The 16181-nt window shown below is 36.9% G+C and overlaps 1 protein-coding gene across 15 annotated transcripts in view; it reads right to left on the reverse strand.

The window, feature by feature from the left end:
- LOC146529726 (muscle calcium channel subunit alpha-1-like) overlaps positions 1 to 15073 on the reverse strand; it is a 70337-nt gene extending 55264 nt beyond the window's left edge. For 12 of the 15 annotated variants that reach the window (XR_014879011.1, XM_085201810.1, XM_085201809.1 and 9 more), the window contains exon 1: positions 7881 to 8135. The gene's annotated coding sequence lies outside the window, so the exon portion shown is untranslated. Of the gene's footprint in view, positions 1 to 7880; positions 8136 to 14787 lie in introns of those variants that run through there. The other 3 variants (XM_085201816.1, XM_085201817.1, XM_085201806.1) reach the window with 2 other exon arrangements.
- Positions 15074 to 16181: the final 1108 nt, after the last annotated feature.

Consider the following 16181-nt stretch of genomic DNA (forward strand, 5'->3'; position numbering starts at 1 on the left):
AATAATACTTTTAACATAGTTATGTAAAACACAGCTTTCTTGTAATTTCAACTGCTTTTGCAACAATAAAAATGACGCCTTATTTCTTGCTACAAGGTATTATGAAATATTTCTAAGAAAAGCTTATTATTATAATATGATTATTCTATACAAACCATAACAGAATCCGCTGTTAGTCGTTGGTGATTTCAAAGAAAACCAAATGGATTTGACGTAAGACGTCATTGGCAAATATTATAGCTATTGAAATTGTAGGTTCGATATTTTTAAGCTTCATCTTGCCATTTTTCGGGACATCGTGAGTGGCGGGACTCTACACGCAAGAATGGAACCCATAGCCGTCGAGTATACAGTAAGACCACGCTGTGCCACTGTGCCACTGTGCCACGGAGAGATGTCATTACAAATAATATTCAATTTTCAATTCGTATACAAAAGTTGAAAAGTTTGTGCACAAATTTTATTCTGCTTAATGGTAAATCGATTTTCAGTTACATACAACATGTGGTGTCTTTCGTAGTTCAATTCAAAACTAGTTAGGTTTACATAAAACGTTATAAACGATATAAATATATATAAATAGAATTTTAAAAAATCAATAATATTATGAGGTCAATCGTGGCGCAGGGGCACTTCATTTTCCTAGAATAGCAATCGAACCCACAACCTGTTGTGCTTACAGTCACACACTTGTACCTCCTGCGCCACGATTGACCTCAAAATATATTATATATGATATAGAAACTATATTATAAATTTTTAAAAATATACAACTGATGTAAACCCTAAAACAAACACTAATTAATGTAAACATACGACGTACGTAAAACTTAATTGAAATACACCGCAAGTGTCGCGGCGGTCTTAACTTAGTTTGTATAATGCCACAAATATTTGAACTATGGTACAATTTGTTTTTGCATTTCGTGAATAATATTTTTTAGGTTCACGCTGTATCCCGCATATAGCAGGGTAGGGAGTGTGAATCTAGTGTTAGGACACTCCGTTCCCCAAGCAGCGCACAAGACGCTGTGTGTTGAGAGGCGTTTTTGTCTTGTTGCCACAGCAAAGAAATGAAGACAATTAATTTCTTCTAAAGGGTTGTGGATTCGATTAAACCAACAACAAACAAATATAATCCAAAAAATATAAAATAATTTCTTTAAATGACTTCACTGAGTCCGACGTCTATACGCAAAGAGGGTACTAATATTAGCATTAATTTATACATGGATACTTGTCTCTCTCTCCCCTTCAAGTATCAAGGCGTCGTGAATCGATAACACAGGAATCTCTTAAACAGGTCAGGCAGGACTCTAAACTTATAGAAATTAAATAAAAAAATTGGATTTGTATTGTAACTTGTTTTTTTTATTTTTTAGACAATCGAGTTGTTTTAGCAAAAGTATGTTTCTTAAGGTTTCTTTCCTAACTGCAGAATAACACTTTAAAATATGTTTTTTTTATTAAATACTCGTAGTATTCTCTCTACCTAACGATAATTCTAAGCAATTTTATGTTTGGTGTGGCGGAAATTTGTAAAAATCTCCCAACGAAGTTGTTAGCACAACATAAATAAGTTATGACAAGCCAAATATTTCGATATAGTTGATAAGAACGTATGGCTTAGTAATCAAAGCTTGGACGGTTTCCAAGACGCGTAAATTCAAATTTTGTTCATTTCGTTCCGCTCAAATTTTAATTCATTTTTTTGAAAAGTATTTTTCTTTCCTAAGTCGCTGAATTCAAGGGCGCACTTTACCTTGCCAGAGCTGACAAATGAAAATGAAAAAAATCCTTGAATGGCAGTGAACCTAAGGTCAAACGCTGTCCTACTGGACCACGATAGCTTCTTGATCAAATACATTTTATTAAATCTTAGATGACAAAGTAATAACTCCCCCAGTTCCTGCTTGTACTCTATGCATGTGCATGGGAAATAGATTCTTTGTAACAGGATACGGCGCCACATAGTACATAGTAGTTAAGTATACACATACTCTGTGTTAACATTTGATAAACACACGGCTGTCAATATTGTACAAAACGCTACAAGTAGGTACACACTGAGTAGAACGTCCATATCCTTATTTCTGTGTGGGAATCGAACCCACAATCTAAAAAGCTAAAAAGGTTTAAAGGCACGCTTGTGCCCCAGCAGCACGAAGGCCTCATGTAGAAGCATGCCAATCTATTTTTCGCCCCGTTCATTCTTGTTGGGGCATACAACTTCCTTTGAAGTTAAATACATAAATATTTTACATTTCACTTCAACCGTTAACTCCGTGGTTACTACACTACTATTTTTATAATCATAATAAATTTGTAGAAATGACATCTCTATTTACTGTAAGATTATAAACATGTCATTGAAACACTCGCATTCTTTAGAGGTTATTTGTTGAAATTTATTTGAATAATATCATGTCAGAGTCGACATGGCGCAGTTAGTAAGTGTCTAACGAAAAACAGTGGTTGTGGGCTTACAACTCACTTATAGAGAAATGAGGTCATCGTGAAGCAGCAGCTCAGGGTCTCACTGTAAACACGGCAGTTGTGGATACAATTCCCACTGGAGAGAATCAATTGTTTATTTCCCGCATGTTTGAGCCCCGCCAATCTACACGCAATGCCTCGAAAATTTTGGGGTGCGTGGGAACGAAGTATTATAATACTAGTTTCCTTCTGTCCGCCTTACAATATGCGGGATTAATAAGTAAAAAAATAAAAATATATGCTTTCTCCATCTTGTTAGATAAAATATCACGATTGATTCTTCTACTTATTTTTTATGTTCCTAAGTAATTCGAAATGAAAGTGTGACATAAAAATATGTATAATTAAAAATGTCATCATTCTCTATACTTTCCAAAACTTAGAAATTGTTTAAAAATAACGAACACTAAGTAAACACGAAAATATAAAAAGCGAAGACAAAAAAATACACATTTAATTAAAGTTTATTGCTCATAATCATACAATATTTCGTTTTTCACGTACATACTCGTATGTAGCGTAGCGTGCCATTACAGGTAGCAAAACCGATTCCAATGCAAGATAATACTATGTAATTTCCTTTTGAATATATTAGTGTTTATCAAATAAACGTAAACTGACTGTAGTTGTACATTCGATCCCCACTCGGGATAGTGATATTATATTTAACATTATTTTTAATTCCTCGCTCAGGTAGAAAAAGTGCGGCGTTGTGTTCCGCCACTCATTACGTAAAGTCTCGAAAAATGGCAAGAAAGTGGAGAGCGGTGTCTTAAGTTCTTAACACTAGTTTCTTTGTATCCATCCTGCTTCGTGAAAAAGCGCGAGGGTGAAAAGCAGAGAGAGGGTCTTCGCCAGGTCAAAACATAATGTACTGCGTGGCGAGACAAAAACATATAATTCTATAATTTGAACAGTTCTATCGTTTTCGCTCATAATATGTTCTCGTATGTTTCCGTGACCCGCTTCGAGACATGAAGCACTTTATTGCACTTTTTATGCACACTTCCCAGGATTTGAACTAGTGATAACTATTTTATTGTAGACCCGCTATAACTTAGCTGATATAACAGCCACGTAGTGCTTGCAATTTCTCAATGATAGATAGAGAATTGTGGAGCAATATATTATCTATATTTTAATCCGGAATTTTTGCGGAATCGGAATTTAAGTGGTTTTTCTTTTAAATTCGATAATTTTTGCAAGCACACCAGTATAAATAACCAAACTAAAATAATTAATCCATATTATTATATTATTTGAGCTATATAACCCAAAGGTTCTACATAAGCGTAAGGTTATACATAAATGCTCATTTCTATGAGCATTTATGTATAGTGAAACCTATAGTGTACTTCCCGTAGACCTACCCATCATCAAAACCTATAATACTATGCATTTCCCAATCACAATCCTGAAATTGGTACAGAACCCTCGGTGGGCGAATCCGACTCGCGCTTGGCCGGTTTTTTCATAAATACACTTAAATTACATTCCTATATTCCAGGCGGGCGTAGCCGCACAAGGGCCGCTAGTATATTATTATAACTCTGCCTAACTTATTTCAGGGATACAGCGTGAAGCTAAAAATATATATATATAACACTAGAATCTGTCACAAAATTATTTACACGTAATTGAAATGTCGGCGACCTCACACCTTGTGCACAGTAGAGGACTAGAGGACCACTTGTTTGTGAGACGGTAATTGAATTCTGGCACCCGGTAAATTGATAACGATACTTGCTATTGTTTATAGGAGTTTTGTAGTTTTGCGATTTTTTGTAGACGGTGTGGTCAGGTGCGAATCTTAACGCGGAGAGGTAATGAAAATAATTGATTCCCGGAAGGAGAGGGTCGATCCCACAGTCATTGCGTTTATACTTAAACACTGTTTTCTAAACTAATATGTATAGTAAATTGGTTATTTTCCTTATCATGTAGCGCCATTTATATATAAAATACATATGTCATTTGTTACATAGACTTTAATAATAACCTCTTACAAAATGCAAGAATTCAAGGCCTACTATTTAATTCAAAAAATATTCTTTATTCAAATAGGCAGTTATTATAATAAAAAAATATTATAATAAAATAATAATAAATTCAAATATATTTTTAAAAGAAATAAATAAAAATCAGAAATACCTGAAGAATCTCAAAGTTATACATACATTTATATTTAAAATACAAAACAAGCCAAGCATCAGAGAGGCTGAGAGGCAGAGAGGCAGAGAGGCCCGCTCTCATTAGACAGAGGGCCCTCATCACGGCATTATTAGTCTTTAGCTACGTCTGGCTATTGTTGCCTGTTTATTTGAGACGGAATCATTTTTACAGTTGTTTAAGACTATTGGTTATACGTATCTATTATATATTTTTGACAGGTTAATGCCTGTGACATTGCGTATGTTTTAAAATGGAAATAACTTAAGTGTATATGTGTGTATGTGTGATAACTCTGATAACACATCCTCTAATTCCAATTAGAATTAAGTAAAGTTTAGTAGTTCCCGTTACTAGAGCATTGAACCAAACGGTTGAATCAGGAACTATTAAATTTTACTTTATTTGAATTGGAATCAGAACTATCTATTCGAATTTATAGATATAATAATAATACTATTAATAATTATTTCGTCTACCGTATTGCCGATAGTGGTTTCAGTTAACGGTGTTATAGCAAAAAGCCTCGACCAACATTTTAAGAGGTTATCGCTTAGCTGTTGGATCAAGAACCGGATGCAGAAGGCAGTATTGCTTGAGACGGCGCGTATTGTGAGAAGGTTCCTCTGGAGGTCTCTCTGGAGCCCTAGCCACCGAGGACTTGGACCTTGAGTTATATTACTAAATGTATGATTTATTCCTCTTCGATTATTAAAGTACAGTCAATGTGGGTAACTTTGACAGTTACGAGCGAAATTTTACATATCTTAAAATTTATAGCACATTACAAGAGTGTTTTTGTTTCATTGGTGTTCTCATAACACTTTTCAAGATTAAAAATAAAAGCCAATGAAGAAAGAAAAAAAAAGAAATGAAACGGATTACATAGGGAGTGATGTGTAACAGAGTTCTACACTATAACCCTTTTATGAATGGCTAAAAATAATCGTCTCAATACATCTGGACTGTGACTTACATCGCGCAATGGTTACGAATACGAATGGTTACGTTTGTATTTAAAATGGGTTGGTTGGATTAAAAATGGTTACCATTCCATAATTAACTATCCGTAATTCGGCGGAAAGTGAGTTCCCTCTGCTTACCCTGCTGTGTGCGGGATACAACGTGAAGCTGTTTTAATTTTAATTCACTATTCAAAGCTAGTTAAATAGACGGAAAGTGAAGAACGAGACCATTTGCGGCAATCGTGATAAAGGGTCTATGAGCTCGATGGTAGTGAATTCCCATTCGTGAGTTCCGCGAAAAAGCTTCGTGAATTTTATTCTGTTTTTTAGTACCTACTTGTAGTTATAGCGGCAACAGTAAGACACAATTTGTGAATATTCCAACTGTTGAACTATCATGGTTTAAGATATAGCCTGGTGACAGACGGATAGACAGACAGTGAAATCTTACTAATAGGGTCCAGTCTCCTTTTGGGTACGGAACCCTAAAAACGAAATAAAGCTTTTCTTAGCTCATTGAGGCTTTCCCTTATATTAAAAACCATGATTTTTATTTAACCTCGACGAAATTTGAACCTGTAACCAGTTATCATTAACTATCAGTTGTAGACTGTAGTAGTAGTCTAACACATCACAGCTAAGTTATCTCATAACGGAATAGGATTAAATCAATAATTGAGGCAAGGCTCTGACGAGTGCCGCGAGCTGTCGGTGATAAGCGATAGTGCCTTAATATGTACATACTTAATACTTATACTGATAACGATAACTCTAGTACTCTATTATCGTATAGCAAAACTTGATTTTTATTTGATAATGTTACTTAATAAGTCGCGGCGACGTGTATACACGACAGGCTGTGGGTTCAATTCCAACTCGGTCTGGTAGCGAGGCCGCCGCCTCTCAATACGCAATACCTTCAGAACTGGGAGGAAATTTTGGAACGGAAGTGTCTTGATGGGAACAGAGTGTCTGAACATTAAGATCCCAGGTTCCCTCTGTCTACCCTGGGTGTGATAGATACAATGTGAAACTAAAAAAAAATTATTTACGAAATATAGAAGTTATATTTTATCTTGTCACTGGGTGAAAAAGATTACAAATGTTTTGACCATTATCACTACGAAGAGTAAACTTTACGTAAGTAAATGTGTTTTTTTTTAATAAAAATTATAATTAATTAATTGTAAATAAAATATAATCAAAAATCGTTCTAATATAACTAAAATATTGGCAAGGTTCTGACGTCATATATATATTTCGTGCCTTCGATTTCGTTTATTAATTTATTTAAACTTTATTTATTTAAACTTTTGTTGTAGAATTTCGCAAACAAACAAACAATATCTTTGAAGACAGCAAAATCCATAAAGTCGACATTTTAACCTGGTTTTTTAGTTTTTGTAGTTTAATACGATTTTTTTAATTTTTTTTGCGAAAAATAGGGACGCTTTGTAAAAGATGATATGTATATTTTTTAATATTAATTACCGAATACATCCCATTACCTGCAGGCTGTGCAGGCTGTAGCAAGTGTCGTGTTCAAAGACTAAATATATACTTTATTAAATATTTTTTAGATTATGTTACACGAAAAGTTTAATAAAACAAGTGGAAAATAATATAATATTATTATATATTGTACTTCAACGTTACATTAATTAAAAAATATTGATTTCGCAATATTTAAACGAACATATGCTTAAAATGTTCCTTGAACGTGCTTTCTGAGCACTGTCTGTTTGTATGAGTAGTAGTATTAGATTATTTATTTATTCGAATATAAAAACTAATAATCAAGTTAATATTGTTTACTTTTTTTATAAAATGATGTGTATGATTAAAAATATTATGAATATTGTATTTGTAAGATGGTTCTTTTTATAAATTACAAAAAAAAAATGTTGTTTATAATATTATTATTATTTGTTAATTATTGAACATTTGTTTAGGAAAGCTCTACTTTAAGCCCATTTCGCTTTTTTTTTAACAGTGTTTATAAAGTAATAATAATTAAAAAATAATGATGATAGTTCAATTAAAATGATCATTAAGCTACCTCTATCATTAGAACCTACATTAATCACTCTAGTCTAATGATAAGTCGACGTCGGGCAATTGTTCTGATGAAATAATTTGGCTACAACACTACACGCGTCACTTCACTATTTATATAATAAAAGATGCATCTAGAAAATTATAATTTATACATAAATATATAAATAAATTTTAATTTATTATAATACTTACATAAAATTTGAGTTGTTATTAATTAAAAACACACAGCACGATAAACACACAACTAAGTAAAATCCTCTGGTAACATATTGAAAGGGTGAGAAATCACAAATATTTTTTGCGTGAACGCGTGAAAATCGCCATTACATTAAAATAACTAATTCTCGCCACACAATAAGTTTCCTTTATATTTTTTATTGTTTTTTTTAATAATTTTAAGAGGCGATGGTCGTGGGCGACGGCTGGGCGGTACACAGCGCAGACTCGGTCGCGGCTAACTTCGCGTTGAGGCGTGCGCATCCCTACGCTGCAACTTCACGCGGTAAATTGACCTCATTTAATTATTTTCGAAATGGCAACGCACTGCGTTTTTCAGGCTACGCTTTTTTATTGTGTGGATTAGCGAGATATTGTTACTTATACTTGATTTGGCCAATGTATAAATAATAATAAAAATATATTAAATAAAATATTTTAAGTATACAAATTTCAAATTGTTTTATAAATTAATATAAAAAGCTCTATTCTAACAAACTAAGTCAGTATTTTTATAATATAGAAATAAATTAAATAATGTTAAAATATTAGACAAAAAAAATACTTGTGGAATTTAATTTGTTTTTCCTTGGTCTGTATAGTGTGTGTGTAGACGAAATGAATGAGACTGATAATAGATGATATTTTGTTAAATACGTGAAGTAGCAGTAGCGTAGCAGTATCTTTCTGAAGACAGCTATCCGTGTTTAATATGAATTTGGTCTCTACGTCAATATTTTAAAATGTTTTATAAAAATATTTTCCAATTCTAATGTGGACTAGTGGTAGTACTTTAAAAAGTTATAGATTTAACAATGTAACAAATTATGTCCTTTTTATTAAATATACCTACATGACCATGACCGTTGTCTATCAATTTATTTGTCAAATAGTCCGCTCATCAATAATTCATTATTTTGTTTAAGCGTCTGCCTGTAACTTTGTATTAAAATGTAAGTGTAGTAATATTTTATACTTAGATTTTTTTTTTATAGTTTTCGTGGTTTCATAACAGGGTAGGTGAGGGAAATACTCCGATTTTTATTTTTGAGACATTGTGTTGAGCGGCGGACCTTAACGCTGCGATTTATACAGAAATAAAAATTATTCAAATATAATCATACGCCATTAGCTGAGATCAAAACTAAATCATCTACAATCATCAGTTTACATTGAAATGAGTGGGAATCAAACCGCCACCGTCGTCTTAGTAAGACGTTTCCCTTCTGTGAGACGGAAGTAGTAATGAAAGCTCAACTAGTAGTTGGTGGAGATAACGTGTCTTAAGTACAGTGCTTCGACTTTTTCACTTTACACTGTCAGAGTCTATACTACTAGTAGTGGCCGGGACAACGCGACGGTTGTGAGTTCGATTCCCACTCAGGGAAATTAATTGAAAAAACACAGCGTGGCGTTAATTAAGTAGGAAGTGTCTTGAAAATTTTGCGGAAATAAGAAAACGTTGTGTTAACACTAAGCTTGCTGTATGCGGGATACAGCGTGAAATAAAAAATATATACTTTTTCAAAATTTGCAAATTTCCTTCATTTTTATCACAGTTCACACTGTCGAATGTAGACAGCTGTGACAGGCTCTATTGATAACCCCCAGTTTCTTCGAGGCCAACTTGGCCTTGCTTTCCAGATGATCGCGATACTGGCAGTCACTCGAAACATTAAGGCCCAATATGCTGATACTCGGCGCGGCTGAAAGGGGAGTGTTCTGAAAGACTGGCGATACGATAAATGGGGTTTTTTTTGTGGTTAACGCGCAAACCTGTGTCTTCAGGGGGTTAAATTGGACCAGGTTCTTTTCACCCCATGAAGAGACACTCTCGAGGGATGCCTCAACAGAAGACACAAGTTTATTTCGGCACTGTTCAGCGTTTTCCCGAGAAAGACTTGCGCGGCCGGAGTAAACAGCGTCCACCGTGCTGTCATCTGCATAGCAATGAATGCTAGAATCCTCCAGCATGTCATTGATATGCAGAAGAAACAGCGTGGGAGACAGCACGCAGCCTTGGGGAACGCCAGCGTTCACGGGCATATGTTTGGAGCAAAAACCGTCGACAGCGACCTTGATGCTGCGCCCAGTGAGAAAGCTGGCGATCCACCTGCATAAGTTCTCGGGAAGCCCATAGGATGGAAGTTTAGCAAGGAGCGCCCCATGCCACACTCGATCAAAGGCCTTCGCCATGTCCAAACTAACTGCCAGGCCCTCTCCTTTGCTTTCAATAGCCGCAGCCCAACGGTGGGTAAGGTAAACCAGAAGATCACCGGTTGAGCGACCATGGCGGAAGCCATATTGACGGTCATTAATCAATCGGTGATCCTCTAGATAAACCAAGAGCTGGCTATTGATGATGCTCTCCATGACTTTTGAGAGTAGGGAGGTGATGGCAATAGGCCTGTAGTTAGATGGATCGGAACCATCGCCCTTCTTCGGGATCGGGTGGATAAGAGCGCTCTTCCATGAATCTGGGACTACGCCGACTGAGTAAGAGTGCCGAAACAAACGCGTTAGCACCGGTGTCAGCTCAGGAGCACAAGAACGAAGCACTAAGGGGGAGATGCCATCTGGCCCGCTCGACTTATGGATGTCCAAAGAGGACAGAGCTCGCCTTACAGCTTTTTGGCTGAACTTAACCTCAGGCATTGAGCTCTGGCACCGCGGGATGGTCGGTGGCGTTGATCCTTGGTCATCCAAAGTCGAGTTCGAAGCAAAGAGAGCGCCCAGGAGATCGGCTTTCTCTTTCGCCGTATGGACCAAGATGTCATTCCCCTTGCGTAAAGGCGGAAGCGAAGGCTGGCTGAAGTTGCCGAGTGCCGCCTTTGAGAGCGCCCAAAACTGGTGAGTTCCGGACGGGTAGCTCTCAAGCTTCTCGCCGATTTTGGCGATATGCTCGGACCTTGCTTTGGCAATTTGCCGCTTAAAGGACCTAGAGGCCCGGTTATACTCTCTTTTTGAGGCTTTCACCTTCGGATCCTTAGTAACCAGTGCCTCGGCCCAGATTTGATATGCCTCGCGTTTGCTAAGGGCAGCGAGTTTGCAAGACGTATCAAACCAAGGCTGTGACTTGCCACCGATGGGCACTACAGTGCTAGGAATATAAAGTTCCATGCCCTGCAGAACCACGTCGGCAACAGCAGCGGCACAGGTACTAGGATCATCAGAAGAGAAGCAAACCGAGCCCCAGGGATAAGATGAGTAAAATGTACGCATCCCATCCCAATCTGCTGACTTGTAGTGCCAGACGCGACGAGTTGCGGGTGTTCTGCGACTGCCGCGCTTAATGGGCACGACACTCCGTACCAGGCAGTGGTCAGAAGACCCCAAAGGAGCATCGACGACAACCTGGTACTGTTCCGGGTGCGAAGTCAGCAGAAGGTCCAGTAAGGAGGCATTGTGGTTGTCCACGTCCGGGAGTCGCGTAGGCGACTCAACCAATTGGGACAATCCATTCGCCGTAGCAAGGTCAAAAACGGCCCTCCCAGCGTGGTCGGTGGTGCGTGATCCAAGCCAACTGGCATTGTGCGCGTTAAAATCTCCAAGTATCACGACCTCAGCAGAGGGGATCTGTGAGAGCATATCGTCGATGGCCGATTGCATGTGCTCCATGAGCCGATCCGTTTCCGCATTGCCACTGTGGGACCTGTAAAGGCATGCGTAGACTCGGGTTCGATCGTCCGAGTCAACACGGAGCCAGATAGTCGACAGGTCCCGACCTTCAAAATTTGCAAGACGACGGAAACTTAGGTCCTCCCTTATGAACACAGCGACCCCGGCGTGAGGCAGAAAGTTGTGTTCAATTTTGTAGCCGGGGTATTGGAGGTAGGCTGTGTCGCTCGGTCGGATAATTTGAGTCTCCGTCAGAAATAACAAGGCCGGCCGTGCCGTCTCAAGATGGTGGTGGACGGCATTCAGGTTGGAATGAAGACCCCTGATGTTACAGAAGTCCACGTTTAGTGTGGAAGGGGTTGCCGTGGAGCGTACGTCTCGTTTGCCTTGTTTGCGAATTTGACTTGTGCGCGGTACTGTGCCCTCCCCAGAATTCGAAGGGCAGCCTGAGTTTGAGGACTCAGGGAGGGATTCTCCAGCACCGGAGGTGCTGGTACCCTCCTGGGGTAGTTTCTCTTTAAGTGCCGCTTTCATATTCTAGGGAGGGGTGGGGGTTGGGCTCCGGAGCCCGGCATTACCTAGTGCGCAACGCAGTGGCATAAAGCCACTACTTAACGCCGGTTTTAAATGCCGGGGGTGGTAATGATCCGGTCGAGTCTGCCCATGCGTGTTGCCATTGCTGGCGACGTGACTCTACCACACGTACTTTAGTCGCCTCTTACGACACCATCAGTACCAGGGTGATCCTATTCTAGGCCGGGATCACACGGCGAATGAATGATTGAAAATGCATTATATTTGAATACATTTTAATATTATACGTAGAAAGAAGGCATTTGTAAAAAAATCTTTATTGATAAAATTTATTCGAACTATCTAGATTCCAGGTAATTTCGATTCAGTTTTCAATTTAGATTAATTAGACCTAAAAAGAAAGAAATAGGATCCTTATAGGATGAATTAATTATTCATCTGACTACCAGTCTGTCTGTCTCTAGGTATATTTCTCTGTCAAGATCATTTATTTTCTCAAAATCAGTTGAAATATCAATCTGAAATAAATATTGAATATCCAGGTCAACAGTCCCTCGAAGCACGGGGAAATTTAATTCTCATTCTCTATTTATTACTGGCCTTTGTTTCTGTTACGTAAGTGCTTACTTTTTTTGGAGGAATGTTGAAAAGTAAATACGTTTGATCCCATGGTGTATTTTATTTAATTTTATAAGGATTCCGCTACTTGAAAACGCAATATTTTAGAAATATTTCACCGCTAAGACTTTTCTGCCTAGCACGTAGTCTTTATTCAGCTTCACGCTGTATCCCGCACATAGAAGGTGGATCCTATCCTGTCCCATGAACTGCCCAATCTCGAAATCTTGCGTATTGAGTAGCGAAGACACCATACCTTCACCACGTAGCATTCCATAAATTTAGAAACTGCTCAGAGCCACCCAAATGTAGATTTAAGTCCGAATTTTTCGTGGCTTGGTGTGCCTTTACAGATAGACCAGAGAGCGTCGTTGGTATGAATGGTAGTTCTAGACAGACCGATATCTGCATATCTTTTATCCAGCTGCAGAAAGATTTCACTCTACCGCGTACAAATTAACTCTAAACCTGTTCCTGGTCAGTTCGTAGGTAAGTTAAGTGCTTGACCTAAATTGCCTGCCGCATGAATAACTCGCGAAAATATAGAAAAATAATACTTTTATTATCGACATACGATTTACACATAAATCACGAAATCTTAAATAAATATTCAAATGAAATGTTTTTATAATAAAATATAATGAGCGTTCATATTTTATTACCAGAAACATCTGCACGCACCTGTTTATTACATTTGTTATTTAAATAATTTATTTTATTTTTTGAACGGATTGACGGATGTTTGTTGGTTCTAACTCGGGGGAATAGTATCTAATATTTTCATTTCCGCTTGGAACGAGGCAAAGCGCGGCGTAGAGTTTTGCCACTCAACACTCAAAATAAAGATTTGGCGGAAAGTGAGGAACCAACGTGCCTTAACATTAGGTTGCCAGGGGTGGCTTCTATTATATAGTACTCGCGAGTAACTTTGTACCTCTGTGGGTACGTAAATTTAAAAAATATATTTTTTCGTTGTTGTTATATTTATTTGCTATTTAGGTATTAGTGCTACTTCAAATACAATATTGTATAATAGAATACGTAATAGATTATATGTATTATGCAATTTTTTTTAGTTTTACATTTTATTCCGCAGAGTAGGCAATGAGAAACTAATGTTGAGACACTCAGTTCTCCGCCGAAAATAAATTCTGCACAATTGTTTATTTCTATATCAAAGATATTTAACGAATAAACTGTCGGAAGTTGCGGCCGTAAAGTGTCGACATGTTTCACGATCTTGACATTTGTTAATTGGACTTTTTTTTTAAAAATAATTTTGTATGATATCGTTTAGGCCTTTGTAGTACCGTGTATAGCGAGTGACTACTATCGCGACGGTTATGGGTTCGATTTTCATTCAAGGGAATGAATTATTTTGATTTCCTCGCTTTGGTAACAAGTGAGACGAAGACGAAGTGTCTTAACACGAAGTCCCCCCCCTCTACCTACCCTGCTACATGAGGGATTCTGTTTGAAGCTAAAAAACATTATATGTGTAGGTATATCATATTGAAAGTATTAAATTTCAATACACATTGATACTAAAGTGGCACAGTCAACGCGGTGTTCAAGTAAAGGATCAAGTCTGATTTGGAACAAAATATGTATGTTTACGTTTATTTATTATCACCAACGGTTAGTTTCGTTACTTTATTCCTACTTTATTAGTTATTTATGATCTTTTGGCCCGTCCTATAAAGACATGAAACATTTTGGAAGACACAAAATGTAGACTATTTCTATCATTAAATCGATAGAATAGTAGTATAGTATAGTAAAAAGCGACACAATTTTAGAAACTTGACTATTTTTTAATTGAAATTGATTGTAAAAAATAATTTATGTTGGTGCCAAGTGTACATTAAATTAATTAATTACAGTATTTTAATTTCTTCAAAATATAATGGAGTACATCTTCAATTTCTTTTCGGTCTTACCCCCGTGGTCAATTGAAAATAAATAATAATTGTGTATGACACATGAAACGTAAGAAACGTAAGTGTCCGAAGTAAGCTGAAGAGTGACTACCGAAGCCGAAAAGTATATTTCGATTTATCCAGTAGATCCTAGAATTAACTATATGCTAGTATAGGTAGACAAAGAAACTTACCGTTTTAACTAATAATTTCCAACGAAAGAAAATACACAACACTTTTTAGTCACAAATTAAACGAACTGAGCGTATTTCAACTGAAAAATAATTTAAAAACACTTTTCATCTGAATCTTCATTTAGGAGAAAACGCCAAAAATATTCCTTCACCGTGTCACCTCCCGGCATTCCAATGCATTTTGTCACTTTTGTTTTAAGGGATTCGAACTGGCTATATTTATAGACTTATAGGGTTATTTATAATGATTTAGATATATGTGTATCGTTGGTCGGTCGATAAAAATAAAGAGACGCGTGGCGGCGCACGCGCACGCGACGCGTTTGAGCCAGATGGTCGAGGGATGCTGGAGGAGAGATGTACATGTGAGTGTAATCATGAGATAAATCTATATCGAGCAGAAAACAGAATATGCTATACTGTTTATGAAAAATAATATTTATGATACTACACAACAAAATAAGAAAAATTAACACTTAAAATATAGTTGTAGCAACACTACGTCACTTGCATAATCTTGGGCTTATACTATTATATTATCTATATATATAAAATCGAAAGGTCACTCACTCATCACGAAATCTCAGAAACTACTTGTGCTAGGAATCTCAACTTTTGCATAGGAGTTACTTATAGGACGTAGGTGCTCGCTAAGACGGGAATTTGCAATATTTGATTCCCAAGGGGTTGTTTTTGGGGTTGAAAGTTTGTATGAAACTTCGTTACTACAAATGCTAGCAGTCTCAAATTTTGCATGGACGTCCAAAAGGACATAGGTACTCATGGAGACAGAAATTAATAATAACGTAGTTCACGCAGGCGAAGCCGCGGGCGTGCCGCTAGTATTATATAAAAATAGTGTTAAGACACTTCCGTTACCTATTTTCTGCCGAATTCTGGAGGCATTGCGTATTGCTCAACGCCGTTCAACACTTACTACTTATGTATGTAACTAAATATTTATAGAAAAAATATTTTTATAGAGCAATAAATCATTCGTCGCGTTCCATACAGACGTTTCGAATGTAGATTGATTGAATAATTTATTTTGCACATTTTAATTTTATATCAGTCTATCCTACTAATATTATAAATGTGAAAGTTTGTAAGGATGGATGTTTGTTACACTTTCACGCAACACTACTTGACGGATTTACATTAAAGTCCACTTCATAGCAATATTCTTATACATTAGAATAACCTTCGTATTATTCGGTTATAATATAACAACAACTTTGAAGTGGCGAATCTTTACGAAGTATTTATGCAAAGGACGTATTGTCCAGAAGTGAGTGCATGTTAAGCAGGACAGTGCGGCAAACTTCGGTAAATTTCTAATTTCATAAAATGTTTGTTATATTGTGCGATATTCGAATGTAATATCGTGGGTATGA

This window comes from Heliconius melpomene, chromosome 18 (genome assembly GCF_056956725.1).
Source record: "Heliconius melpomene rosina isolate 202511_hmr_F chromosome 18, ASM5695672v1, whole genome shotgun sequence".
Classification (NCBI taxonomy): Eukaryota; Metazoa; Arthropoda; class Insecta; order Lepidoptera; family Nymphalidae; genus Heliconius; species Heliconius melpomene.